At 42.1% G+C, this 27,283-nt stretch overlaps 1 protein-coding gene across 2 annotated transcripts in view; it reads right to left on the reverse strand.

The window, feature by feature from the left end:
* Nucleotides 1-9,554, reverse strand: part of LOC143315974 (E3 ubiquitin-protein ligase Midline-1-like) — a 57,449-nt gene extending 47,895 nt beyond the window's left edge. Inside the window, exon 1 of one of the 2 annotated variants that reach the window (XM_076723613.1) lies at nucleotides 9,345-9,554. The gene's annotated coding sequence lies outside the window, so the exon portion shown is untranslated. Of the gene's footprint in view, nucleotides 1-1,734; nucleotides 1,753-9,344 lie in introns of those variants that run through there. The other variant, XM_076723612.1, reaches the window with a different exon arrangement.
* Between the last annotated feature and the right edge of the window lie 17,729 nt (nucleotides 9,555-27,283).

A 27,283-nucleotide genomic window follows, 5' to 3' on the forward strand; every position in this document is an offset into this window, starting at 1 on the left:
CAAGAGTATAGAGCAGTATGGCTGCCATCGTGTATTCAGTGAATAAGGCATCGAAAAGTCTTTTCTCTCCTTACTTTGAGCCCACAAGGAAAGCGATCTACTTTTAAATATATCTGGAGATCGTGGCAGAAAGGAAGATCATTCTGTTGTCCTGTAACTCGGCGTACACTCTGACTCATTCATCAACAAACCTCTCCACAATGCTCTGCTTGTGTTTTGCACCAAGTCACCTCTTTATTCTCCTCATTCTTCAGGAAATGGAGGTCAGCAAACATCACTGGCAAGTGAAAACGCATTGCCTTTCAGCATAATCACAGCCTAATATATAAAATCTGAAGCTCTTTACCCTCAATTGGAATGAAAACCAACTCAAGTAGAATTAATGTCATAATTTATAAGGCCATGAAATAACCTACCAGGCAGACTGGAAGTTATATCACGCACTTGTGACCTTTCAGGATGAATCTCTCCAACGCAGTGCCAATGATTCAATCAGCTGAGCCTGAAATGGCTCCAGCTGGGACACCGATTCCTACTGTGGGCACAAAAGCGCCCAAAAATTGATAATGCCATACTGCAGTCTGGGTGCAAAATAAAGCACATTTCTGTCATTTGGAGCCCTGAAGGAGGTGAGAGGAAATATTATGTGAATATGTTTGAGGAGCAAGTTGTTATTTTAAAGTCATATACTGCTGCTTTAGATGAGCCTCCCCGCAGTGAAAAAAATTGACTTTTTCCCAGGTGTGCTGAATGACGGCGTGAAGCATGAATAAGTTATAAGTGAAAGTCAGGCTCCCCGACCTCCCTGCTCTCGTCCCTGCAGTGCAGCACAGCTCCGTGTGTGTAGGTGTGCGTGTGGTTACTGTAATGCAATGGTTAATGTACTATCATCCACATGGCAGTGAGGAAATATTCAGATTTATGCTGCTGCCAACACCTGTGACGGGTAGAGTGCGCACACACATACACACAGAAAGCAGGAAGTGGGAACATCTCACTTTGCTCATATTGAATATAAAAGTTATGTATCTTCTATGGCCATAAAACCAATCAGAGATGCTAGCTGGGGATGCAGATGACTATGCAACGCAGTCCAAGTCAGGAAGAGGAATCGAAAACTGGAACGTTAATCAGAGGACATGCATTTTGTATGAAGGTGGGGAGGGGGCTTCGTACAGTGTGAAGGCGGTGTGACTACAGTATAAGACAGCAATGAATTATAAATGGAATAAATGATGGTCTCAGTTGGGTCATTAATGGTTTGAATTATTAACTGAGTCTTTTGGACCCCGGTGTGATTTTAATAACGGTAAATCATCAATTTTAGTCAGTTTCAAGGTTCTTAAAGTTCCACTCTAGGATCCTGTTTGTCTCACCTTCAAAAATCAAACCTAAGATGGAGGAATAGGAGGCACTCTCTCACTTAAACTCTTCAATAATGGATGTTTGTGACCATACTTCCGGATTGGCTGTGTACATTATAGACAAGCTCCCTATAAAGAGGAGCTTTTGTTTGGCAGCATTTTCTTTTATTGCATATTTGGCAGTATAGATAGAGCCGGAGAGGCCTGGCCAGACTGGCCAATCAAAGTCATTGTGATTATATATGCACCTTAACAACCAGGTAACCAGGATGCTCCATTAAAAAAAATCAGAAATAAACATGTACTCACATCTACTTCTATTGGCCGTGCCCTCACATTTAATTTTCAGTCATCCACCAACCGTCTATACCTGCTGATCCTGTGCAGGGTTACACAGGGGGTGAAGCATCGAACAGCCAGAGCAGGTGGCCAATCGAACACCTAGAGACAGGCAGCCATTCACACCCACTTCTGATGAGAAGATGTCAATCTGTGGACAATGAGAGGCAACCAGAGAACATGGATTTGAACTTCGGACCTTCTAGCTCAGAGGCGACAGTTGCACATCACTGAGCCGTGTTGGTTTTGAAGTTAAAAAAAAATGTTTCATCTGGATAAAACTCGGCTCACAGTTCATTGCAAATGTGGGTACTTAGGAAAATCAGTTGCTTGCAGGTATGTGCCTCTTGAACCTCCCCCGTGTTTTTGTTTGTTTTAATTCTAACTCCCTTCTCGTGCAGTATTGAGTGTGGCAGACAGTCAGGCACACAGACAGGTATTTTTGCTGGCCTGCCGAGTGGCATGCCAGGGGACAAAGCTTCTTAAAGCGAATGACATTTGCTTCCAACATGGTTCCTCACCCTCTCTACATGTCTTGTTTCTCTATCGAGCTCGAGCTGTCCCCTCAGGCAGAGCCAACACCTCGTCTCTATTCTTCTGACACCAGCACAGATAAATACTGCCAGCCACAGACACACACGGCCGGTCTCACTCTCTCTCTCCCACACACACACACACACACTGACCTCAGAGGTCCGATCAATAAACCACCTACAGCACTTTTCCAAAGCTTAGAGAGAGACATTGCAGGACTGTGTGTGTTTGTGTGTGTGTGCATTTTGTTACTGCTCTCCAAAACAAACAAGGCAATCTATAAGACCATTAGTGATATTGCATTACTCTCCTTGGAATTCACAGCTTTATACATCTCAGCACAGGTCATCTGTTTGCACAAAGGAATCCATTCTTCACAACGTGGCTATAAAAAAAGAGAGAATAGCAGTGTTGTGTCAAGTGTTTGACCCCTCCCTGGATCACGCATGGTCTTCTATTTAACACTGACTGGATCAATCACACTGAGCACATGGTTGGAAATGAGTTGACTTGCTTGTGGCACCATTGTAGATCTTGTGCAGAAGACCATTTGGAAAGCACAGTTGCACAATCCTTCACTTTGCTCATGCAAAGGCGGCTTGCTACTTTCATGGATTTTCATAGCACAGCATCAGTTTTTGCTGTTTCTGCCTCTTCCGTTCTCTGGCTTCTAGTTTCACAGTGGTAAATCGACAGAAATGACTAATAACGTTCATTCATTCTGGCCATTTGTGCTGGTTCAAACGCTTCGGGTGTGGCAAAAGTCAATAAAATCAATTCTGAAAACAGAGAAATGTCATAAGTTGTTGTGTGAATGACTAAATTTTATAGTAAGATCTGACAGAAAAATAGGTTAGAACAGTGGTTCCCAAAGTGGACGTCATGGCAGCCCAGGGTCCCCTGAGGATGGGTCAAGGTTTCCACTATATTATCTTTATTATTTTTACCACATTAAAAAGTACAGGGCCTTTATATTAAGCATGCTTTTATATTGTCTTTTTAAACCTGTCAAAATGGAAGAAATTGCAATAAGAAATCAACATTAAAAGTAACACTGAAAGCTGATGCTAATGAAGTTATCCTGCATCTAAGAATGATGGTTTTTCCTGTTGTCAAAGGAACAAAACTCGCTTTCTGGCACAGGTTTTGCACATAAACAGCAGTCAGACATAATGACTGACATACCAATATCAATCACTTTAAATACAGTACAGCTCAGAGAAATGCTAAGAGATCTAAGTGACTGATCATGGGCTGGGCCAAAATGACTATAATCAGGCTTCACAGTGAAAGCAACTTAGCTTCTGCTTTTCATGGAGAGGAGAAGCTAGCTAGCTAACCCTAACCCACACTGTTCCTGCACCAGAATACCTCATCTGCAGGGAACAGCTAGCAAAAGCTGCAATGCTGCCAAGTAACCTCATGAGGTATCTTGAGAGAAAACACCCTTCTACGACCAAAAAAGTTGCCCATTAACATGACCTGCATGATGACACGCATACAGTCAGTTCAATAGAGCATAAATCAAAAAGGATTAGCAAGTTATCACATTCTCTTGTATTTATGTTTTACACAGCATCCCAACTTTTTTGGAATCAGAGTTTGAACTCAAAATAATGTTCTGCATCCTGAAGGACATGCATGTCGATCGATTGCAGCAAGTTGCACCCCAATTTGGCCGATGCAACATCATTTGTGAATCTCTTTCCAGTTCTGACAGAATTAAAATGCCGAATTGTCCTCCAACATGTCTAGCTGAACTTCCCCTTAGCACTGCATGGGCTACAAATTTCCAAGACAGTGCGGTTTTTAAGTGACTGTGATCCTGTTGACTTGACACATTATTCAGTTCCCTCAAAGGACCAAAAGTGATCAAATCTCCAGTAAACATCTCTCAGACAGCTTTGCTTTGTTCAGGCAACACGCAAATCCAATTGCTTTTTAAGACCAGTCATAAAAGCTGGCTTGTCCACTTGTTATATTACAAGCCTCTCTCATTGGATTTGTGTTTGGACAATATAATCCTTTGTTGTCATTACTGTATTGGTTGTCTTGGTAACGGTACATTTGTACATGCTGGCTAAGATTGTGTTTCTGGACTAGAAACGCTGGGCGCACCACAGTGTTTGGATCTTTGGAAATTTATTGGTGGCAGCGCTGTGAGACGTGGCATAAAACATCTTTGACTCCACTGCTTCGCTAAGTGGCCTTCATTTTTGCTGCCTTGTTGTTATTTTAGTCACATCTGATATTTATTCTCTTTCAGTTGAGCAAAACAAGTCGAAGCAGAGCTTGAATTTCTGTTGTCACCCCAAAACATGTAGTTGTAATGAATGAGAGCATACTGGTATGCTTTGAAGTCTTGGTTACAAATCACAACGGTGCACCTGGAGAACCTGCTCCCCATAATTAGGCAGCATCTTTTCCTGGATTCACATGGGGGAGCATGATGTAATCTCATGATACAGTGATAAAAATGCTCATTTGTAGCCACATTTGTAATGTTGAGCTAGCTCTGGGAACATCTCTCCCCACACTGCTCTCCCAGTTTATGAATATTCTCCATGAGGACACATCGATCCACTTCTGCTTGTAGGCCAGACATCGACTCCGAGCTTCAGCTAATCAAAGAGCCAATTAATGCAGGCAGCAGTATGCACACCGAGCTGCTGCGTGAATCAGTGACATACTAAGCTGCACAGGCGCAAAGATTTTGTGAACTAGATGAGACAAATAGTGTCAGCTGTTAATGGAGTGGATGGAGTGGAGAATGGCCCTCAATGGCTGTAGACACTGCTGACCATTCACTTTTCTTAACCTCAGTCAGGTCATCATCCTCCTATTGCATGACCAAGAAATCGGCAAAGAAATAAAGGCGCATAGAGGTTGTCATTAGACCAGATGCCATATTTTCACAGAACTTGAATCTTTTGGTTAAACGGAGCAAATTACCATTTTCCAGTGTGGAAAGTTTTGTTTTTGTTTTTTTTTTAACTCAGTCAACAGTTTTTTTTCTTTCTTTCTCTGGTGCACTAAGTGAAGAATAATCCCCACAGCCAGCCATTTAAAATCACACATGTCCCCCACTGTCTATATGCTGTGTACTTATTAACAACCTCGATAATCAGTGATCAAGGCTGCAGTTTCACGATGAACTTTCCAGTTTCTGGTGGAAACAGGGCATATGAAGCTATGGGGGAAATGAAATTGATGAGTCAATGAATGCAATTCTGTTCCTGTACGCTCCACATGGAACCTATTTAAGAACTATTTATGTCCTGCTAACTTCAGTAATTCATTGGAAGATTATTTTAAGTGATTTATTGTCAGGTGAAGACAGTTTGTTTGGCCACCGTCCTCTCTCCTCCTCCGGACCTCTGCTGCCAACAGCTGGCTCTGCAGACAACGATTCTGTAAAGGTCAGAAAAGGGGGTGGACTGAATGGACAGATGCTTCAGGAGCACCTTCATGCTGGTGATGCCATGCATCTGGTGTGAGTTCACTGTCAAACTGTGTCCAGACAGATAATCCAGACAGCACTCCATGTGAAAACACAACATCCCACGAGTACCAGAAAAGACATGACCCCATCAGCAAAGTATAGCTTTGACAGAGGGCTGGTTTTGTCTTAAAAGTATCAACTCGGCTGCCTCATAAGATACAGTTGAAGGTGAAGTTCACTATGTTCAGCAACTAACTGCCAAGAAGATTTTACTTCTATTGCTATTCTGGTCAAGATTACTGTCGCTGAGTGTGAGTTCTCATAGCAGTAGTGTATCTGTACAGGGTTCCCAGCACTTTAACAATAGTAAGACTCCACTTTTCGTCCTGTAGTGGTTGGCAAAAGCACACAATGTATTGAGAGAAGTTGGATCGCCAACACAGCCAAAGCTGCAGTGGAGCCAAATCTCTGTGTTTAGCCCAGATGGAACAGAACAGGGCACTTGACTAGTTCACAGTCCATCTCATCACCAAGTGTCTTTGGCTCTCTCAAGCTTTGTCATTGTGCAGCTAAACATTCAAGTGCCATGTTTGGTCACCCGTAGAACAAACCAGCCCATTCATATAGTCCAATAGCCCCAGGGTGGATGAAAGGGGGTCATTGCAAATAAAATGCCTCTACTTGCATTTAAACTCCCCGTACTCTCGCCAAACTCTCCCCTCTGTCTTTTCTTTCTATTCAAACTAATTTTCTTGAGCTTTGCTATAAGACAAGGAAGTGGCCAGGAGCCAGAGTTTGGCTGTTGGGGAGCTGAAACTTGAATGCCAAGCCCTCGAGTCCTCAGAGGAGAGATGGGATTTATAGCTGGAATGTGGGGGGTTTGGCTGGGCATGAAAAAGATTGGACACATTGGCGGTTGCTGATGCCAGGGCCTCCTAGCTCGATACCCTGCTGAGCTCCAAATATGGCAAACATGAAACTGAAAATAATTTGAGCATCCTGGAAATTTTTGGTGAAGTAATGCTCTAATATTCAAATCAACAACTGTCCCCTTTCTGTACCAAAAAGTGACTGAATCTGTAGTCTTTTTTTCCCCTGGGGAAAGTAAAGAAAACAGCAGTGTGAGGAACAACGAAAGACAGAATTGGGTCGCTAACATTAGCAACAGCAGCTATCAAACAAAAAAGACTTTTATATCCAGAAACTCATTTGACTCTGATCAATGTCACAGCACTGGGCACACAGTTTGATTGCAAAGTGGTCTCTGGAAACCACAATACCAGACCTTAAATTACACAAATACCTATGCTTTTAATTCACTCTCTGGCCATCTCTGGCTTTCTGCAACACCTCAACTCGACTCGCCAGGAACTCGCATCTGTGCTTCAGGTTACTGTCATGTATCCAAACCTTCCTCCACACACCATTTGACTTCATTTCAGCTCTGCTGCAGTATCTCCAGGTATGCAACTGTCACATCCTGCTGCATTCACTAACACCTCCCTCTCCACATGCCAGCATTGATAACGGAATATAGTGTGTAAAATGCATAATAGCGTCTTGAGGGACTGGGAATGTTCTGAACTGCAAATACTTCCGTGACCGCAGCAGTAATGGCTCCGTCAAATGGTTTCTGTTGGCTCTTTTAGAAGTGAATAACATTCCGTTTATCTTGAAGCAAAAGGTCAAGGACTCCCGAAAACATAATCTTCAAATGATGAGCATCATTTAAAGAGCCTTGGGCCAATTGAATAAAGTAAAGCGTTTACTTAGAAAACTCAATATTGCCACAGTGTGAAAAGCTCCTAAGGCAAATTGAGGTGATTCTTGAACAACTTTCTCACATTTGTTATCCATATCAAAGCCCATGTGCAGGAAGTGCAATGTGAATTGCTTTCAATATTTTCTGAGTTTATGGATTAAAAAAAAAAACATTTTTATGACATAGTGTTTAGTCCACTGCAAAGATATGTTTCATTTATCTTGCACTTAAGTAAGCTGTCGATGCATGCTGCACACTCAGCCACAGAGAAATCCCACTGACTGCACCAGCAGTTAAATGCATTTTACATCATTATTCAATATTCAGAGCTGTGTGGGTTGTGAAGGCAAGCACACAAACACATTCCAGAAAACAATACTACTGTATCAAGTCCACAGTGACTTTTATGAAAGCAGGTAATCGTTAATAAAATTACTGTAGGTAAGCAAATGGTCACCATCGGCCTCTACGCTCGGCATCCAGCTTAGCTTAAGTTGTCTATAATTGATAACAGCATGTATACACTATTTGTATTATTCATTGGCCATGTCAGTTGCAATTCACTTCAAACACGTTGGATTGCAGTGAAGCATGGGAGGGTGTTTAGTGCTGAAACCTCACAGAAATTCATGTAGACCTGAAGGAATTTAAACTACTTATCATATGAAGTTGAGGCTGAACTGTACTTTTTAATCTTTGCAGAGTGAGTACATATTTGCATGCATTAAAAAGGCAGCAGCACAGAGATTTTGCTTGCGCTCTCAAATCATTGCTTACATTATTCGGCATTAGAAACTTTTGACAGCTCATGGAACAAGCAAGTAGATCCTTTAGCTTTGTATTTCAAGTCTCCGTAATTTTTCCAGGTATTTTTGACTAAAACGTAAGATGCGTCCCCGAAAGACAAATACTCTGAGGTCCCCACAGAGACTAACAACGCCAACAAACAGGCCTATTATACTGATAAACAGAAGATTTAGCTTCATGAGATATCCAGTTCAAATGTGGAACATTGGCTAACATGATATGGACGAGTCCAAACAAGCAATTTGTCCCTTGACTCATGTACATGGAGAGCAAAGAATAAATTGGATAATATTTTAGTATGAATAAACAAAGGCCCTTTGGGTACTTGCAGGGCACAGCTAACAAGCTAGTGGTCAAACAAAAACATGGCATTTAACATGCAAGACAGAGGAGGTAATATTTGATAGGACCAAAAAATACAAATTGTAACGCAACCAGATTGTTTAGTTACTGTGGATGGACATTTTGTGGACCATTAGCATTTCCTGCATATATAAAGAAATCGATACGTGGGAATAAAAAGATTTGTCAAACATTGCTTTTTTGGACCGTAAAATTGTTCATAACCATTGTTCAAGTGTTCAAAGTCCCTAATTTTCAGTTATTTTATTCTATTTAAAAAACACAATTGAATTTTATTGTCTACATATGAAAAACGCTTGTTTCTGTGGTGTGTTCAGTGTTCATTTCAAAAATGCGGTGCATCATCTATTTACAATTTCATTCAGGATCTTGCAGACCTATAATGAAGGATCCTGAGCTCATGTTTACCAAAGACAAGCAATGCAAAGCCATCCAAAAGTCAATGAACAACACATGCAGCAAACCAAGTTGAAAACTAAAGACAAAGCTCTGAAGAAGCTCCGCTGAGACAATGACAGCAGCATGCACGTGCATTCAACTCCCACGCTTAGAACGCATGGAGCAATCGAGCCCCCTAAACACCCCCACCCCATCCCATCCCGACCCACTCCACCCCTCCGATGTATGACATCCCATTGTGCATGTGCTAAGAGGGAAAAAAAGACCCTAAACCTACTCCCTCTAAAGGAATGGTCCCATTGAAAGTGAATCAAGCAACAAAGGAGGCACTTACATTCAAGCGCCTCACATGGTCCTCCGACAGAAAAGAAGAGAAGCGTGCAATGATTCCAGTCTGAGGAAACAATAGTAACCTTGGGGAGAGAGAGAGAGAGAGAGAGAGAAAGTGGAGGGGAAAGAGAGAGAGTGAGAGAGATGGAAAATAAAGGTGAGAGAAGACGCAGATTCATGCATCTGCACACCCAGCGTACACGCAAATCAAAACACTTAGGATCTTTTCTTGCATCTCCCCTCCTCCTCCTCCTCCTCCTCCTCCTCCTGTTCAGCTTTTCCCCCTCGCTCTATCACCCCCCCCCCCCCCAAACCCATGCCTTCGGGTTTTACTTGTCATGTGTTCAGGCTCAGGCAAGCGTGAAGCGGGCTGAGGAAACCAGTGCTGCAAGTGCTTTGTCCAGCGGTTGGGAAACTCATGCCTCCATTATGTGGAACATTGAGCTTCTTGGCCCCCTCTGTGTGTTTGATCCACAGCAGATGGATGGTGAGGCAGGAGACGATATCCAGCATCGTGGCTTATCTATCACACCTTCTTGGGATCTCATCCTGAAAATGAAAAAAAGTAAATGACAAAATGATTTCTCCTGTGGAAAACGTCAATAAATGTCTTTCACAGGCTTGCGTCCAGTTGCCAGAAACAGTTGGCTACAACTGCAAAGTTAATGGCAAGGATAACGAAAGTCCCACAATGCATTCTGAGTGCAGAGCCACACTCCTCCGTTCAATTAAATGGAGGGAACCCGCTGTGCAACCATTTGCTGATTACACAAGATATTACACTACATATATATATATATATATTTCTTTTTTTCTCTCACTTAAAGAGCTGATGCAAACTGCCTCAATTTTTAGTAATGTTTGCAAAAAAAAATTTCCCAGCTTTGAGTTGCTTTTAACTTTTAGTGGTTGTCACCCAAGGGAAGAGAAGCACAGAGCGGCGGGATCAGCAAATGTTTTCATATTCAAACTTTATCTCGGAGCGCTTTGGGCTGAAGCTGCGCTTTTAAAAGACTATAGAATTTATCAATTGCTGGTGTTTAAATTTGGCTATTCCCATACTGGAAAATAATTGTATTGCATATAGACCATGATGGGGCTCTGAAGCTCCACATTTCAAGGCTGGTGAATGAAAATACTTCATTGCTTATGGCTTTAATCTCTCTGCCCTTGACTGAGTGAGAAACTCTTGATTTAACTTAAAAATGCAGTCTCATATCAGAAAATGTTTTTCACATTTTAATGATATGATACTTGTTCAAGACGAAGCCAATTTCTCTATGTTTGCTCATTGTATCACTGTGTACACATTTTTCTACAAATGAATAATTTGAACAAAACACGATAATTAATCATAACATAATTAATTGATCTTTTTCCAAACAACCGTGGAAAAACGTGTGTCCATGCAGGACAAGAAGAAACTGATTCAGGGACTTTAAACTGCAATTTCTACAACAGCCATAATTAGGTGAAAGGGCACAAAAGTATGTTATCTAGAAGCATAAACAAATTAAGAAGAGGTGTTACCTCATATGACACCTGCATCCTTGTGGTGAGTAATAGAATAGTAAGGGTTAAAAAGCAGTGTGTGGGCATGCTTGCTTGACTGACAGGTGTCTCAGACTATTACACTCAACAGTGGTGTTTACCCCAGCGGAGCTTCACCCAGTATTTGGATTATTTTGGTAGCTCCAGCGAAGATAGTTAGAACAGATAAACCCAAATCCAAGCTTCAGAATACTTAATACTCAAATATGTCAGGACTTCAAATCATTTCTCTACAGTCTGTGGCAGAAAGCTTTAACTGCCCTCCCTCTGATGTCTGTAATGACAAGAAACCGAAGGCTGGAATCCAGGCTGCAGGACAGACCAGGACATCCACACAAAGCAGGCCAACGCAAATGCATGAATGTGTCCTTTTGTTCAAGTTGGCATCATTTTACTGCCATTATACAGCCAGCACAAAAGTGTCTGGAGAGGAATTCATATGGCTAAATACTACAGATTAACCCATTTGCCCACAGTCTGCTTAAGGAAAGCAATTTGGACCCCCCTCCCCTACACTGACAGTGGTTAGGATTTGTATGACCTAAGCTGTTCCAACAGCCCCTAACAGCATGATCTGCAGCTAAGTCAAACTCCACCAGGGAGTGGAAGACCTGCTGATGAGGGCAGACGTGCCAAAAGTGAACGTGCCATGCTTTTGAGAGACGACTATTTCATACTCCATAGAGATTACAGAGGATGTAGAGCTGATTTTCCATTTGCCATGTATGCATCCACTCTCCTTCTTGCCCGTGGACATGTAGGGAGATAATCTTGATATGTGCTGGCTTGCCAGGGAAGTGGTAGGATAATCTTACAAGCCACCCAGGAGAAGGCCTTTGGTCTTTCATGTGTATTATCTGAGTCTGATTATGCATGTGCATCCATTTTTGTATCTCTGCTGAAAGGGCAACTTCCTCAGATGGCCCTCTTGTTGCGCACTGCTTTGATAAGGGCTGTCCTGGTGTACTATAAACAATGCCCCAACATCATTAGTGTAGTTCCCATGAGACATTCAAAGACATCTGAAAGTTGCATTGCTTTTGTGCAGGCTTGCAGCTGTCTCAATATCTCCCCAGAGCTCAAAGATCAGACTGCATGTTCCGTGCCAACCCCTGGCACATTTTCATGCTTTCATTCTTTCTTTTCTGTAATAGAACATATTATAAAAGGCCTGTTGTGGCTTAAATTACATCAACCTCGAGGTGAGTGGGACATTTGCTGTCTTTTATTACCAGTGTGCCAGCTTTGCCAGGCTGTGGGAGTTTCTACATTTTTTAAACTTTTGTCACATGCCAAGTTCTGAGTAAAGATACAGATGGAAAATGTAAAAGGACTTTAGGAACATAGGTCCGCAGGGCTTTAAGGTGACCCTGTGCTTGCAACTTCACTCATTTGGTTGCATGCCTGCATGCATTTCTACACCTAATTAACAAGTGATGGCTGCAGCATCCCAACAGTGTACGCCAAAGTGCAATGCATGCAGAATTAGTGAATGAATCACAATGCACAAGGTTCATTGAAGAGATGGAAAACGAAAAATCGGATCCGTTTGTGTGGAAATGTGCTTACATCAGATACATCAGACAACAGATTTTTGGACAACTTGGCTAAAATGCGTGCTACATTCGAATGAAGAGTTTATAACTGAATATAAAAACACACAAACTTTCTTGAATAACATAAGTCGGAACAGAAGCTCTGTCACATGAACTGCCCCCAGCCACTCTGGAGAGACTTAAAAGGAAAATGCGAGGAAACTGCAGCTTAATTACATCTTGTTAAGTGACTACTGGGTACTCAAGTGTCACAGTTCACTACCTCGCCGCCTCAAGGTGTCCTCACACAGCAGGTTTATAACCTCCAAAGCACCCCACATCAAAGAGATTAATTAATGCGATCAGTATGTTCCAAAGTGAGGTGTTGGTTTATTTCGGTGCGCTGTCCCACACAGATTCCAGTTGTGTACTGTATACAGTTTGAAAGTGAAACAAACAGGTCAAGGCTGCGTGAGCATCAGCAGCTTTTTTTTTTTTTTCCTCTGCTGAATCTCCACAGGCAGGAGGTCAGCTCTGTACCAGGAGGGACTCACTGACACACATCCACCGTCTGTTGACCTATTTAGCCCATCTGCACGGCAAGCAAACAGGCAAAAAAAGTACATTACTGGTATTTGGAAGCAATATAGACCGGTCTCACAGGTCACTGTCACCAACCTACTTCCTACTGCTGCTTCTCCCTAATGAAATTACCTCATTCAACGGCATCAAAAAACCCCATGCTCCCTTATCAGCGGTAGAGCTAAATTTTGTGTTAAACATGGTGGTGACAGGTGGCAACATTTCATGATTAGGTTTGTAGTGTATTAGCTAAACCAGTAACAACAAATATTCTTTTCACTTTGCAAAGCCAGTACATGGCCGACTGCAGAAGCAATAGAGTGGCATGTCAAGGGGGCTGCCCGGTGCAGCAAAGACAGCCAAAAGGGAAATTTAGTGTTTGTTATTGCATTTTTCTGAAGAATTGTGGGAACAGAGAAGGAGATGCTTTGCATAATTTGTTCAGACAAGGTAGATGGAGTGTGATGAATGACTTGAGTGAGCAAATTCACCCCGTTACCTTACTCTTTCCCGCAAGGGGTCTCCTTATATAACTCAAAGAAATCAGCAGGAGTCAAAGGGTGTGATAGCTGAAGGATGACGCAAAGCACAGAAGCCGCTCTGTCCTCAGGGACTAATCATAGTAAGTACATTATCATAGCAAAGGACAAATGAGACAAATCCCCAGACAATTTAAGTGACTGTGTTGCCTGTGGCCCATGCAACAGCGCATGGGTGACCTATTTGCTCTTAGTAGTGCAATGTTTCTAAGCTTATTGCATTAACATTGAAAACACTATTAATTCAAAGACAATGTTTTGTAATAATACAAAAAAGCCTGGAGGTTTTCACCGAAGATTCTTCAATCCAGAGCCACTTTTGACCTATAAATACCCACTGCACTCCACTTCCAGAACAAAAGGGCGACATTGTTAAAAACAAGTCAAAATACAGGAGCAGCCAGGCGATCATACAGCTTTTAAACAAAGCCCCAGGTTAGCCAAACTTATTTGGAAGAGAAAACAAAGGAAAAACTATATATTGCAAAACTCAGGTTACTGGCCAACTTCCCAGATCAACTCTGACCAACACTTACCATATGCATACCTGCACATACATAATAGACTTATTACTGACATTTCGCCTTCACCCACTTCGGTGTGTTACCACCAAATAAAGTGGCTCAGAAAATCTGGCAAAATGTTTGGCTTTTCCAAACTTTGTGCTTCTATCAATCTATTGGCATCGTCTTTGGTGAGTCCTGAACTGAGCACAAAAGACAGAGTTGTTATGAACCAAAGTTATACCTAAACCCCTTAACATACAGTTTTCTCCCTTTTTTTCTCCAAGGAAGCTCTGAGAAAAATCAGTTTATTCCACCCTGTCTGACCGTATTCTGGATTAGCTTCTTACAACTATCCATTGATGGTTGTAGGATTAAAATCTTTCTATTTGATGGGTTTGGTGAATATTCAAACATCCTGTGCATCAGTTTATACACAGGTCCCCGAAATTCATGCATGAGGCCTCACAGTCACTGCTTAAGTAGCTGACCACACCTGATACGCTTCACCACATTTGTGATCAGCAATGGTTGATTGGGGTATGTATGCATGAAATTCAACCTGACAGTTTTGGTACCTATGGAAACTCCACTGGTTCTCCACTGGACTTTAAAATATATTTCTGTGGGATTGAACAATGTGTGGCTGCACAGCATGAGTGCGTAATGACTGGCCCACTGGCGGATCAGTGAGGTTGAGATTAATATAGATTTGAATTTCTGAGGCTTCATTACTGCCATCATAGAGCAGGTTTGGGGTTTTTCTTGTTCAAAGAGAGGTTGTGTTATATCCTGACCTCTCCTTGTCCTGGATGTGTTGGCACTGTTGCTCTCTCCTCATGTTTCAGTGCATTTTTCTTCCCTACCACTGTAATGCAACACCACAACAGAAACTGGCATTTACACTCTGGCTCTCCAGGCCCAGTCCTCTGCAGCTTTTCCACTTGCCATACTATTCGGCATGCATCTGCCTCTTCCCTGAGCCTTCAAAACCACAGGCAATGCCTCTGGGCTTTGGAACATGTGTAGGGGGAAGGGCAAGCATGTCATGACCATTTACTCCTCCATGCCAGCTTCTCATGCCCAACTCCCTTGACCCATGGGCCGCCTTTAATTATCCTATATGTGCTGGGCTAACGGCAGGCAGCAGGACTCAGCTGTGACAGGCAAACAAGCGAGCTGACCTGGAAAAAGAATGCCTTTACTTCAAAGGACCTGGAGGGTTTAAAGGGCACTATATAGGAGAGCGGCTGGCAGGGCAGAAAGCATTGGCAATATCACTCCTTGTGTTTGTTCACCATAAACTGCTGTTTTGAACCTCGTGCAGAAACCCAGATGCTAGCTTTCATATCTAAGGCAGTAGATGTGCTGCAGTTTTGCTGTTTGCCAAAGACTTTGCTTTTCTCTGCACTAAATCCAGATATTATAGTAGTAAGTGAAGGACTCAGAGGACACTTAAAGACCTTTGAGCATCCCCGTGGCTCTCATTCTCATTAGATAAGGGATTGAATGCTTCCAAGGCTCTGTTTTACAGGGCGATTTCCCACTGCTTCCTTCCTCCTGCGAGCGTGCGTGGTAATTTAATTAAGTCCACTGACTTTTCTAAAGGGCAACTGCTTGAACCAACACAATTAATAAAATGGGTGACTCCTCTGCTCTTTGTTGCTCTTTGTTCCCCTTTCCTCATTTGAGCGGCTCAGCACAATCCCCTCGCGGGCCTCGTCTCGATTTGCATTTAGAAAAGTCAAATCTGGCCTCTCTCCTGTAATTATTCATAAACTTTAAGTACAAAGTAAATAGCACATGAAGAATTCAGCAAGAGGACTTCTGACAAAACTTCTCTTTTAGGAATTTACACAAGTGCACAAAAAATCATTTGTATGCAAGAGGCAGCACATGGAAGCTACAAAATGGGAGCTTCACTGTTACATTTTTTAATAATTTGCAAAAAAAAAAAAAAAATGCATTATTGTAGGCTAATTTGTATGAATGCACAGCTCTGCAGCATGATCGAGAATTGTTGCCTCATGACAAGTGATGTGTAAATCAGTATAAATGCTGGCGTGTCAGATTGTGGCTCCAGCACATCCACCGTCCTGTGGGAGTCGACTTATCCTTCTCAAATGTCAGCGTTCAACTGATGATGTCGCTCCCAAAATGGTCGCTTCTCTTTGGGATTTTTCTCTAAATTTGAGGGTTATTAGCAGGCTGGCTGTGGCTCATAGATGGCTCAGGGGTCCCATAGGACAGTTCAAAGTGTAACGAGGTTAATTAGTAAGAATCACGACCTAGACGAAAGAAAACTGCTCATAATACACTGGATAACACATGTGGGTAATTTATAACTTGTTATTTTTAGACTTATATATATATTTTTCGACTATATAAGTCGAACAATATATTTTTATCAATCTAATATCGGGTTTGCTTTAAATGGGATTTTCAAGGCCAGAGCATACAGACATATGCAGGCAAGTTATTTTTTTCAATAGTCATATTTTTTCGACTGTATCTTCAGATTTTGTAACACAGAGCTGAAATGACAAAATGACAAATTGCACGCCATCCACATCGTGCAGTTTTGATTATTTATGGAATAAATATGCATTTCATCTGTGTGTGTTATCCATCACATCAGACATGATTTATTGCACATGAATTTTTCTTTACACTGGAACAGAATGTGAAGGCACATTTGGGATTAATCCATGGCAACCCAGGAGAAAATCAAACAAGGCCTCGCTTCATGCTGGGCACACGTGTGTGACATTAATAGTAAATTTTTATGTGATTCTCTGCCAGGAGTGAACAACTGTCCAACTTGCTGTTGCACCAAAGGCATCATTCATATCATGTAAAGTACAATTTAGAGTTTGACCTGCTAAGAGGATGAAAATGAGGAAAATGTGGAAGATCTGGATCCTCATAAATGGATTCAGATATTTTTTGTTGGCCCAGCTTTAGTCCATCCTCCAGGCTGCATGGACACCTGAGACAATAACAATCAAAAAGCTTTGAAATTCTGAGCAGTGAAAAATCTGAGCTGCTAATTTATTCAAGTCCAAAAGGATGGTTCGAGGATACACTGGTCATGCATTCACCAGTAGAAGGTCAGCGTCTGGAAGAGTGTTCCCTATGGTGGGAAAGAGAGAGGTTCTAAGGTCAAACACTGAACAAGCACCCACATGGGAACACAGACAGAAAATAAGTGGGTACATAAGTGGGTAGGCTCGTGTGTGTGTGGGAAACACAAATTCAGTGACTGAATTTGTGCTCTGGTGGTCAGTTCTATTCGCCGCGTTTCATCATCTTCCTCCTTCTGCTTGCATGAGTTTATGCGCAGCACACGTGTGGCACCGCTGACACATGCGAGACATGTTGAGAGGATTATTGGTCTCTCAGCTTCGCAGTATACCAACATCTGTTTCCCATCGCACGTCTTGAATTATGCATCTGCTCACCTGCTTTTAGCATACAGTCAGTCGCACCGCTTGACAAACATACACTAAATATGGTGCATGTGTTTATTTCTGTACGTCTGTGATCTTTTAATGTCGTAGTTCACGGAGAGCTTGCTTGCGTAGACCTCATTTGAATCTCCGTTCATTCTTTAAAATGCATTTTTCTTTAAGCTCATCAGCGAGCCTTTGGGAGGTTAACTTACTGATTTCATCACTATTTTTACTCTATTTTACCCCCTTTTGATTTCCTTTGATTCTTATATATTGCATATTATGCACATTCCATTTGTTCCATAGGTCAGAAAACCACAAAGGTCATCTGTCATCCCAGAGCATAACACGGTATATCTATATTTGCTTTATCATCTGCCTCTAAATTCCCGATTGAGATCATGTTGAGAGCTTTTCGAATAAAAAATAAAAGCAAACCACAGCATCCACTTCCCTTCATATATATTTCATGCTCTCTGATTCTTGTACTGTATTTCTACATCTGTAGAAGTCTATATTTTCACTTTTTACCAAGCAGGTCCTCTGAACAATGCAGCCTTTGGCTCTTAGGAAGCATTAAGGTCTGTCAGATGAATCGGAAAAATCACGCTTGGAGAGGGAATGAAAAGCTCTCAAAAGCCACATGAAATCTTAAACACTTTCTCAGCGCTTTTTTTTTTTCCTCTTCTTCTTTTCATTTGGCTAGGACTGAACTAACTTAAAGGTCTCACTCAGTGGGTGTACAGCAGCTTGGGTTCTGTTTGTAGCTTGTTTGACTTGTTTTCTGATCGGGTGAGAAATGGTTACTGTCAACAGGGCAAAACTCCAAAGTGTGAACACAGTTTAGAAAGTGTTGAATGGAGTTGTTTTTTGTCACTTGGAAAGGGTGGAACCAGTGACTGTGCACGCTTTGTGAATAAATAGCAGATCATAGTGCACTCAGTCACACTGATGCCTCAGAGAAGTGTAATTTCAAGTCTTTCCTTCAAAAGGCACTTCAAGCATACTGAGGGCCAAGTCTGGTAATGTGCACGTCTTGCACTTACAGAGATAAAATCCCACTTCCCTGTCACATTATCCTCGACCAAATTTTCCACCTATCTTCACTCCAGGTGCTTGAAAAATTAATTTGGGTTGAATAGTGTCTAACCTACTTTGATTCGGTGGACTTCGAGCACATTTATGAGATGCTTAATTTTCTTTGGCCTTACCCTAAAGTTAAGATCTGAACATCGCAATTCGGTATTCGGCCAGTTAAAGTTTGGGCTGCCTAATTTCAAAGGAACCAGAACTTGTAAAAAGAGAGAGATATACAGCAACAATAGCAGCAACAGGAATAATAATAAGAGAAACATGCCCAATGATGATAATAGTATGTGATGGTATATGCATATAACATATGGATAATAGTATACGTGTATGTGCATGTCATATGACTCTGTCTGCTGTTTGGTGCCAGGCAGGAAGCTTTCAGTGTTGCCTGTTTCAGACGGAAACAAGGTTGGCGAGAGCTTCATGGCCTCGATGATGAGGCTTGGAAAACCAAATCATTTAGCTAAAAGAATCTCCGTAGAGCAAAGAGAAACTGCAGCGTCAGTCGGTCACTGTCTGTGAATTTGTGACAAAGAGTCATCTGACTCCTAAATATAAACATTTGATTGGTGCAGCTTTAAAGCAGCTAATTACTGCCACCAATCTGCCAAAGAAGCTAGCCTGAGGAGGTATAGTGAAACTGCTCCAAACACACTCTTGCTTGAACTCACCATCAGCTTTGAGCAGTTGAATACTAAATCCTTTGAAATACCTAAAAATATCTTTAAAACATGCCTGTTGGGTCATTGAAAGGGCAATTTATGCAAACCTGTCCTAAAATTAGTTCCACCACAAAGTTTGCTGAAAATCCTCTTGCAAGTGTTGATTTAATGAGCTTATATTTTGTGCTTTTTGCCCCTGATATGGAAATGTCTTTGGCAGATGATGCACTAAAACACATTGCACTTTCTCAGGGCATGCAGGTCCTATGAGGCCCCCCCGATGAAGAAGACAAGCACATTCAAACAAGGGCACGTTTGCATGTGTACATGCCACAGGACAGAAGGGGCAGATGCGGCCTGTTTGAAGTAAATGCACAACTGAAGTAAATGTGGAATTGATGTTCAGATCTGTTTGAAAAGAGGCAAAACATCTGCTGGTGACACTAACCAGCAAAAAAAAAAAAAACCCACGGTCCTCTGCCGCTCTGAGGCACATGGACCCACAGCGCCGAGGATGTCATGCGAAGCTTTTTCTCTCAAACACTGCGGTGGAAAAGCAGCCTGTGAAAGATGAAGAAAAACAAACAAATTAAACAACAGCTGAAAGGTAGAATCCAATAATGAAGCCTTTTATCAGTTAGCAGGCCAGATTTTTATGCTTTGAGGACATAATCCTTTCTTGGGACTGATCCTAATGTGGGATTGAGATCTTTGTTTGTGTGGACACACACCACGACACAGACACACAACTGTGTTTTTATCACTTATTTCTAACGCTATTTCTTGGAGACTAACCCGAACCCCAGTCTTCACCTTAAAATGTAATGATTTACATTATGCGGACTTGTGTTTTGTCCCCATAAGGACAGCGAGTCTCCACAGTGTAGCAGTGTAAACACATTTATCTCCCCACAACAATACAGGTCCACACACACACACACACACACACACACACACACACACACACACACACACATACACACACACCACAGTAGTCACTTTTTCCACTGTATTTCCAGGAGCCTGTGGCTATCTTCAGCAGCTCTCCAGCAAGTCTAAAGCCAAACAATCTTTATGTGCTCCAACTTTCCAGTAGCCATCTTCGGTCTCTGCATGTAGAGTCTGAAACATGAGGGGAATATCACAGCATTTCAGATGTCAGCCTCTGTATCTCTGTCTCATTAAACTCGTGAATCCAGAACAGATATTTACCTGCAGATCTGGTTGAGGTGCCACAAAAGTTAATAGCATGGCGTGACCAGCATGATAAGTGTGAAAGGATTTTTTTTTACATTTTGCAACGGGACTGCCTTGAGACTGGCGAGAGCAGAGTGTTCCTGTGTGAGAGAGTGATTCACACAGTGAGAGGTGGATACAGTGTGTTTTCAGCCATGCTCGTGGCATGGCTCGAGGGATGCCAATGTTGGATGGATGCCTCTTCCATTCTTGGAGTGTTTGTTGCTCCCTTCTGGTTCCACACTGGTAACACTTTGAGTTTAGTGTAAATGTTAGCATGCTACACCCTGACAAAAGATGGTGAAAATGATTAACATAGTACCTGCTAAACTGAAGCATGTTAGCTTCATCAGTGTCAGCATGTTGCATTCACCTCAGAGCTGGACCTACAGCATAGACTCGTTTCCTCAAGGCTGGAAAAAAAAAAACGTGTTTATTCCATCATAATTCTAATGAATTCAGTAGTGGCACCTAATTATGGTCTGATGTATTGCATCAGAACTCAAAGGAAGCAGCAAAAAATATGTTGTCTGTAAATATGTCTCAGCTTCATGAAGCTGTGGAAAACAGGACTTTCACTGTAATTCTATCCAAGATGGTTTTTCTCAGCATGTATAATTTGGTTGAGTAAAAGCTTGAACTATCACAGAAAAATGCCAATTTGCATGGAATAGCACACTCTGTGGGAGTCCACAAAGACAGAACCTCATTCATTGTTTGTACTTTTAACGATACAGAATGACACGGCAAACTGAGGTCCTGGGAAAATGCATGCTGGACATAGATTGTTGACAGATGTGTCTTAAAATTGGTAGGTCTGGCATCTCCAACTGCGACCAAATGATCACTTTGGATTTCCATCAGCAATTGACAAACTGAATGTTTGACATATTCAAAGCTACAGCATCACATGAGCGCGGTCAGGGTGAAAACAATAAGGCAGTTGCTCTCTGTCAGGGAAACAGAAAGGACTGGATGCTGATGCAGTCATTTCTGACTTGGTGAACGACCACAGATGTGGGCCGACACACCCTGTTCAAACCACACGGTGGATATTTCCCCTCACTGAGGACATGAAGAATTTGAACAGGACTACAGGCAAAATTGAAAAAGTAAGGGAGTATGATTTTATTTAACATTGATCATCCAGCTTTTGCTTTGATGCATGAGGGGAATAAATAATGCAGCAGTGTTCTTGTAATGCTCTTAAGGTATTACAAGCAAGGTTTTTCTAAAAGCAACTTGGTGCAAAGAGAAAAGTATTTCGACTGAATCTGAGTCTTTACAACATACTTTGGTTCTGCTTTTCAGTCATTGATCCTTCAAGGATGAAATGCTGACGAAGAACGCAAAAAATATTTCAAAGGCCTTTGTAATGATAAACATTCAGTGACTCTTCTCCGGCCTTGACTACACCTTTCATTCCTTATAAGCTGCATAATTCATGTACGATTGCTGTCAACACTTTGTCCAGCAGGTTCTTTTGAGACTTACTATCCAAGGCCATGCTGGTCCTTTTTTATAAAGCTGTAAAAGAGAATATAAGAAAATAAAATAACATGTTAGATGAAGCCACAGGCTATACCGATGGTGAGTTTTTACGTCTTTTTACATGAACTTGGAGTAGATTTGTTCTGCTGTTGAGATGCACAAGCTGTCAGCTCCTTCTCACTCCTGCTCCAATCATGTTTCATCGACGCAGAGAGAGCTGGCCACATGAATTGTAACTGTTATGGTGCTGCATGGAATTTTAATGTCAAGACATTAATTCAGAGACATTTGTAAAATTGCTGTAAACAAATAAGGTCCTGGCCTGGAGGATCACCAGCCATTAGTCATCTCGCAGACATCTGCAGAGCTCATTTATTGCTTAAAAGAAGATTGCTATTTTACAATGCAGGTAATAAACAGCTTGATTTCAGTTGCACTTCTCTCACTGCGGAGTTTCAGCTTCACATTAGCTGACCTTGTCTTTGCAATTCTATTGCCAAAGGCTCTTGTCATTAATAGTCCTTGTTCTTGCTCTTTAAACCAAAAGCAGGACATGGTGCTTGCATCTCACTCTTTGTGCACAATAAGCGCATTTATGGGAAATGCAGTCTTATTTTTATGAGAAGCATAAACCAAAACCCTTTCATCTTGTTAGCTTGTTCTTTTTGCAGAGTATTTGGAATCCAGCAGGGTAAGACTTGCTTGCCAGAGCTAACTACACGCAGTTGGTAATGTGCAGTGTGCAAGGCACCGATGAAAATGAAAGGCACAGGTGTATTCTGCACATCATATTTCATATTTTAATCATATTTTAAGACAAGGCCAAAATACTGCTGTCACGCAAGGATCCCCGTGAGGCTGTAATGCTCAACACAACAGAGAATAAGACTGCTGGATGGATGAAAAGTGAGGCAAAACTTCTTGTCTTAGATCTTTACCAAAAAGTGGTCAAGTCTGGTAAGAAGGTGACATCAGAGAATAATACATTTAAACAGCTTGATTTAAATCAGATGGGTTTGTTCTCTGCGCAGTGGCCATTTAGGACGGCTAAGACAACAAATAACCACAAAGCTAACATGGTGATTGTTACAGTAACACTCCGCAGCACGTAGGGTATGTTAGCAACTGTGATGTAGTGGCTGGGCAGAGTTAGCTTGTTTCCGATGCTAAGGCTAGTTACTGGTTGTCATGGCAGCTGGGCAGATGCCACAGGGAGGAGGGGCTTGGAGGCAGGGCATGAGTGCAGCGGAGAGGGAGGGGGAGTGACGTGGAACTTGTGTTGGTTCAAATTTTCAGGCTAAGTCTGCTCTTTTCTCGACCTTACGCGCTGCAGCTTTAAAGAACAGGACCAGAAAAAAGCAAGAATATTGGACAGTTTTGCAAAACCTCAGATTTTGTTTGTTTTTTGATGTCCAAAACCAGGCGCTGGTTGTGTTTCTGGCACATAAAGTATTGTTAAGATGTGATTATGGTGAGGTAATTAAAGCACTTGGCGGGGAGATAAATCATGCCCTGCAGATTCACCCAGTAAGTTCGTTGGTGGCGCTAGCTGCAAAATCAGAGGTTCAAGATGAATGTCTGCAGGAATACATCCGATAGCCTGTAATGTGTTGGACTGACCGACTGGCTCTGCTGTCTCTGTAGCCACAAAACTATCCCGGCTAAAAATAAGGATCATATAAGAGATCATATCCCAGAGGGGAAAACCCCATGTAAAGTTAGATGCGCCATAACCAAAAAGCTCTATTATAGATTACAAGCTTCTGTGGCTTCCATGCCTTCCAGTTAAGTAATTCATGAGGAATCCTGAATCCTTTTCTTCTCTGGAGCGAGAAGGTCGACGAAGACTCCTGCAGAAAAAGGGAAAATTAAAGGAAAAGTGCAGGTCGGAAAAGATGGAGAAAAGAAGCTGGAAAAAGTCGACGGCACACAGCCCGGCAATGAAACATTAATATGCCCGCTGTGTATGGCATGAGCATCTCTGTGCTTTTCTGTCAGACTCATTTCCTGTTGTAAAAAATGGAACCAGGCCTCTAATACGCTGTGCATATGATCAGTTAAATACATTCTCACAGGCCCAAATTTTTTACTGCAGGAATGCACATTTTTGCGCAATTTCCTCAGGCTTCATAAACACATGGGCGGCTGGCTATGGGACAATGAAAATGTCAGTAAGTTTCCCCTCTGAAGAAAAGCAAAACACTTCCCCTGGAAACCGGCGGTGAATTCAGCAGCTTGTGCTGGAATGTTAATTGTGAATGTTTCGTGGCCAACGATTTTTCTGATATGCCAGGCACAGAGAGTGGGAGGATTTGGCAGACATGCAGGAGGATGACACGGAGGAGGAAGGTACTGAGGTGCAGAAATAGAGGCGTACAGCAGCTATAATCGCGAGCCGTACATCAAGCTGGGCTTTGTTCTTCGTTCGCCGGCTCTTTTTGCTTGTCAGAGTTGTGGAATCTGTATTTCTGGACAATTTTACAGTGCCATAATGGCGGAATGTGTTTCCAACGTTGGAGGCTCAGAACATGAAGGGAAAGGAAAAGCAACAGAAAGTGTACAATGTGCAAGACTGTCTTCAGAAAATGACTGTAGGAAGGATAGTGAAAAGCATTTTAAGAGAAAGGAACAGGCTGTAGAGGAGGACAGAGGAGCAGAAGTGACAGCCAGGTTCTCATATCCTATAATTACAGCCCCAGCATCACTTCTCCTCTCTTCACCTCCTGTCCTGTCATTCCTCCTTTTTTAACCCCCCACCTCTCACTTCCTCTCCACAGTCACCGTCGCTCCTCTTCCCTCCACTCTGGCCTTGTCGTCTGTCATTTCCATACCACTCTTCCTTTTGCCTTCCTCCTCTCCTCCTGGAGAGATCTGGGCCACTTGACGTTTGGGCTCACCCATGGGAATGGCTCGGCTTTTAGCTCACCCAGCAGGCCGAGTCCACCTCCAGACTGCAAGAGGGACGCTGTTTTGTCACACACAACTGCTCTAGCAAGGAAAAAATCGAACTGAATTCAGGCTGAAAGGTGCTTCACTCTGGCCGCATAGCTTCTCCACTGGGACATTTTCTTGAACAGTTTTCAAGGTGCTACGTGTCACAGTTTGATGCAGATATATAATATTACATTGGCAGCTTATTATTAATGACAATTAATAAAACTATACATGAACAGACCTCATAAAACATACATTAACATGAATGTAAGACAATACAATAAAAAATGATAGACTTTGATATGCATACGAGCTCAAAACTATGAAATCTAACTGAATAAATCCCACAGTCATTTAGGTTATAATGTTCATTTTTGTTCAAACTGTTTTAGAGAGGTGTTGGTTCTCAACCCAAACTCCACTTTCAAATTTCACATGGACTTTGAGATGGAATTTATTTTCAAGCTCAAGTCTCTGGCCGCTTGTCTCACTCTTGAATTGTGTTGCATTAAACAGTGTCTTTCGTATGTTGTCCACCCAATTTATACACAATATTTGAAATACATATTTGCACATATGATATGCACAATCATCTACTTTTCCATTGACTTGCTCAATGTCATGGAGACGAATATCCTTGCATCTTGCCTCCTTCCGATGCCCATTGATATGCAACTAAGTTCTAAAAACCAGTCTTGGAGTAAAGCACAGCTTGTGACTTGACTGTGTCCTAAAATACCAACATAGTGTTGCAATGAATCACATCTGAATCACCATCTCTCTGGAGTCAAATCAAGTCTGTGCAACTTGAGACAAAAAACTTCTCACTGTAAGATCCATTTAGTAGCTGCTCCGGAGCTTTCAGTCCTATCACATGGTTTTCAAAAGAATATTTTCCTCATTTGTCAGTTGCGATCATTGTTAGCGTCAACAGTGGTTCTGCTAGCATGGTTCTCAATGATTTCCTTTACATGCAGGCTTTTGTGCTAGAAACAGATCCACCAAATCTGATCCAATGTTCCTCCAGCACAGGCTGAACGTGCTGATTACTGTTTCATTTGTAACATTTAACTCTTCCAAAAGTCTCCGTCCAGACTGAGGCGGTCCTTGTGTTGAAGTGTTGAGGAACCTTGGGCCAAATTCAGACGTGAGGTTTTCTTAAACCTGAATTGTGTGTCTTGTGTACTGGGGATTGGAGAGAAGAAAACTCTCCATTCACGTCCTACAAGGCAGGCAGCGTCCACACAACAACTTTTAAGAGGCGAATCAATATTTCACAAAGTCTCCTGTGCTGCGCCCTGGGCTGCAATGGGCCTTCACCAAACAATAGGATCCTGACCTGCATTATTCATCCCTCACTCATTCACTCCTCTCTGACTCAGACACACAGGGGAATTCAACTTTCCCAAACTAAACTTCAGATAAGAAAACCTTTCAAAACATCTGCCCTTCCATCCTCGAATCTCTGTGGTACTTTGAGTCGCCTCGTACCACCCTTAATAATGTTAACCTTGCTGAATAATGCATCGCTGACTCATATCTCACAGTCCGGCCATGCCACAAACCCCTCGGTTCGACCGAATGTCAATGAGTAAAGCCAATAAAATCTGTTGGGATTTTTCACCATCTAAAGTGACTTCACCTCCAGATGGTGAAAAACAACCACATGAGCCCATGTTCCATCACAGATTAGCCAGTTGTCTCAGAAATGTGGAAAAATCATCCATCTAACATCCGTGATCTATATTTAGAAGTACTCCAATTATCATTAAATTTAACTTTGGGGATCCAATATGTGTAACTCCGTTATTACAAAACGGCTCAAATACTGGCAGCGGATTTTTAATGAACTTGACATTTAATGCTTCATGGCTTTTAGAAGGTTTCCCCTAATGTCTTTTCATAATGTGTAATTTGGCACGGACTTTAAATTATGTGTGCGTGCAAAGGTTCCTAACAGAGGAGATGAAGATAACTCAGCCTCAATCAGTGTATTATCTCTGCTCCAGACCATTACTGAAGCTGGCTCCTTAATAGCCTCTGAATTAGATGTGGAGCTGATTGCACATTGATTATAAGTGAATGAGGGCAGGGGACGTCAGTCGCAACATCCAAAGTGACTTTAAGGAGCAGAAAGAGAGACACCAGAGGAGGATGCTGTAAATGCAAATATGTGCCAGGATGTGTTTTACTCCATAAGGTGGTCACTAAACTTAACCCTATCTTACAAAGCGTCTTGTAAAAGTGAGGCCCAGCCGGAATTACAGGAGCTCACATCTCTCCAAAGGTCTCGCTGTCAAATTGGCTCAGACAAAGATAGAAGTGCAGGGACACGCACGGTCCCCCAGCAGTGCCGAAATCTTTCC

This window comes from Chaetodon auriga, chromosome 23 (genome assembly GCF_051107435.1).
Source record: "Chaetodon auriga isolate fChaAug3 chromosome 23, fChaAug3.hap1, whole genome shotgun sequence".
In the NCBI taxonomy this organism is placed as follows: domain Eukaryota; kingdom Metazoa; phylum Chordata; class Actinopteri; order Chaetodontiformes; family Chaetodontidae; genus Chaetodon; species Chaetodon auriga.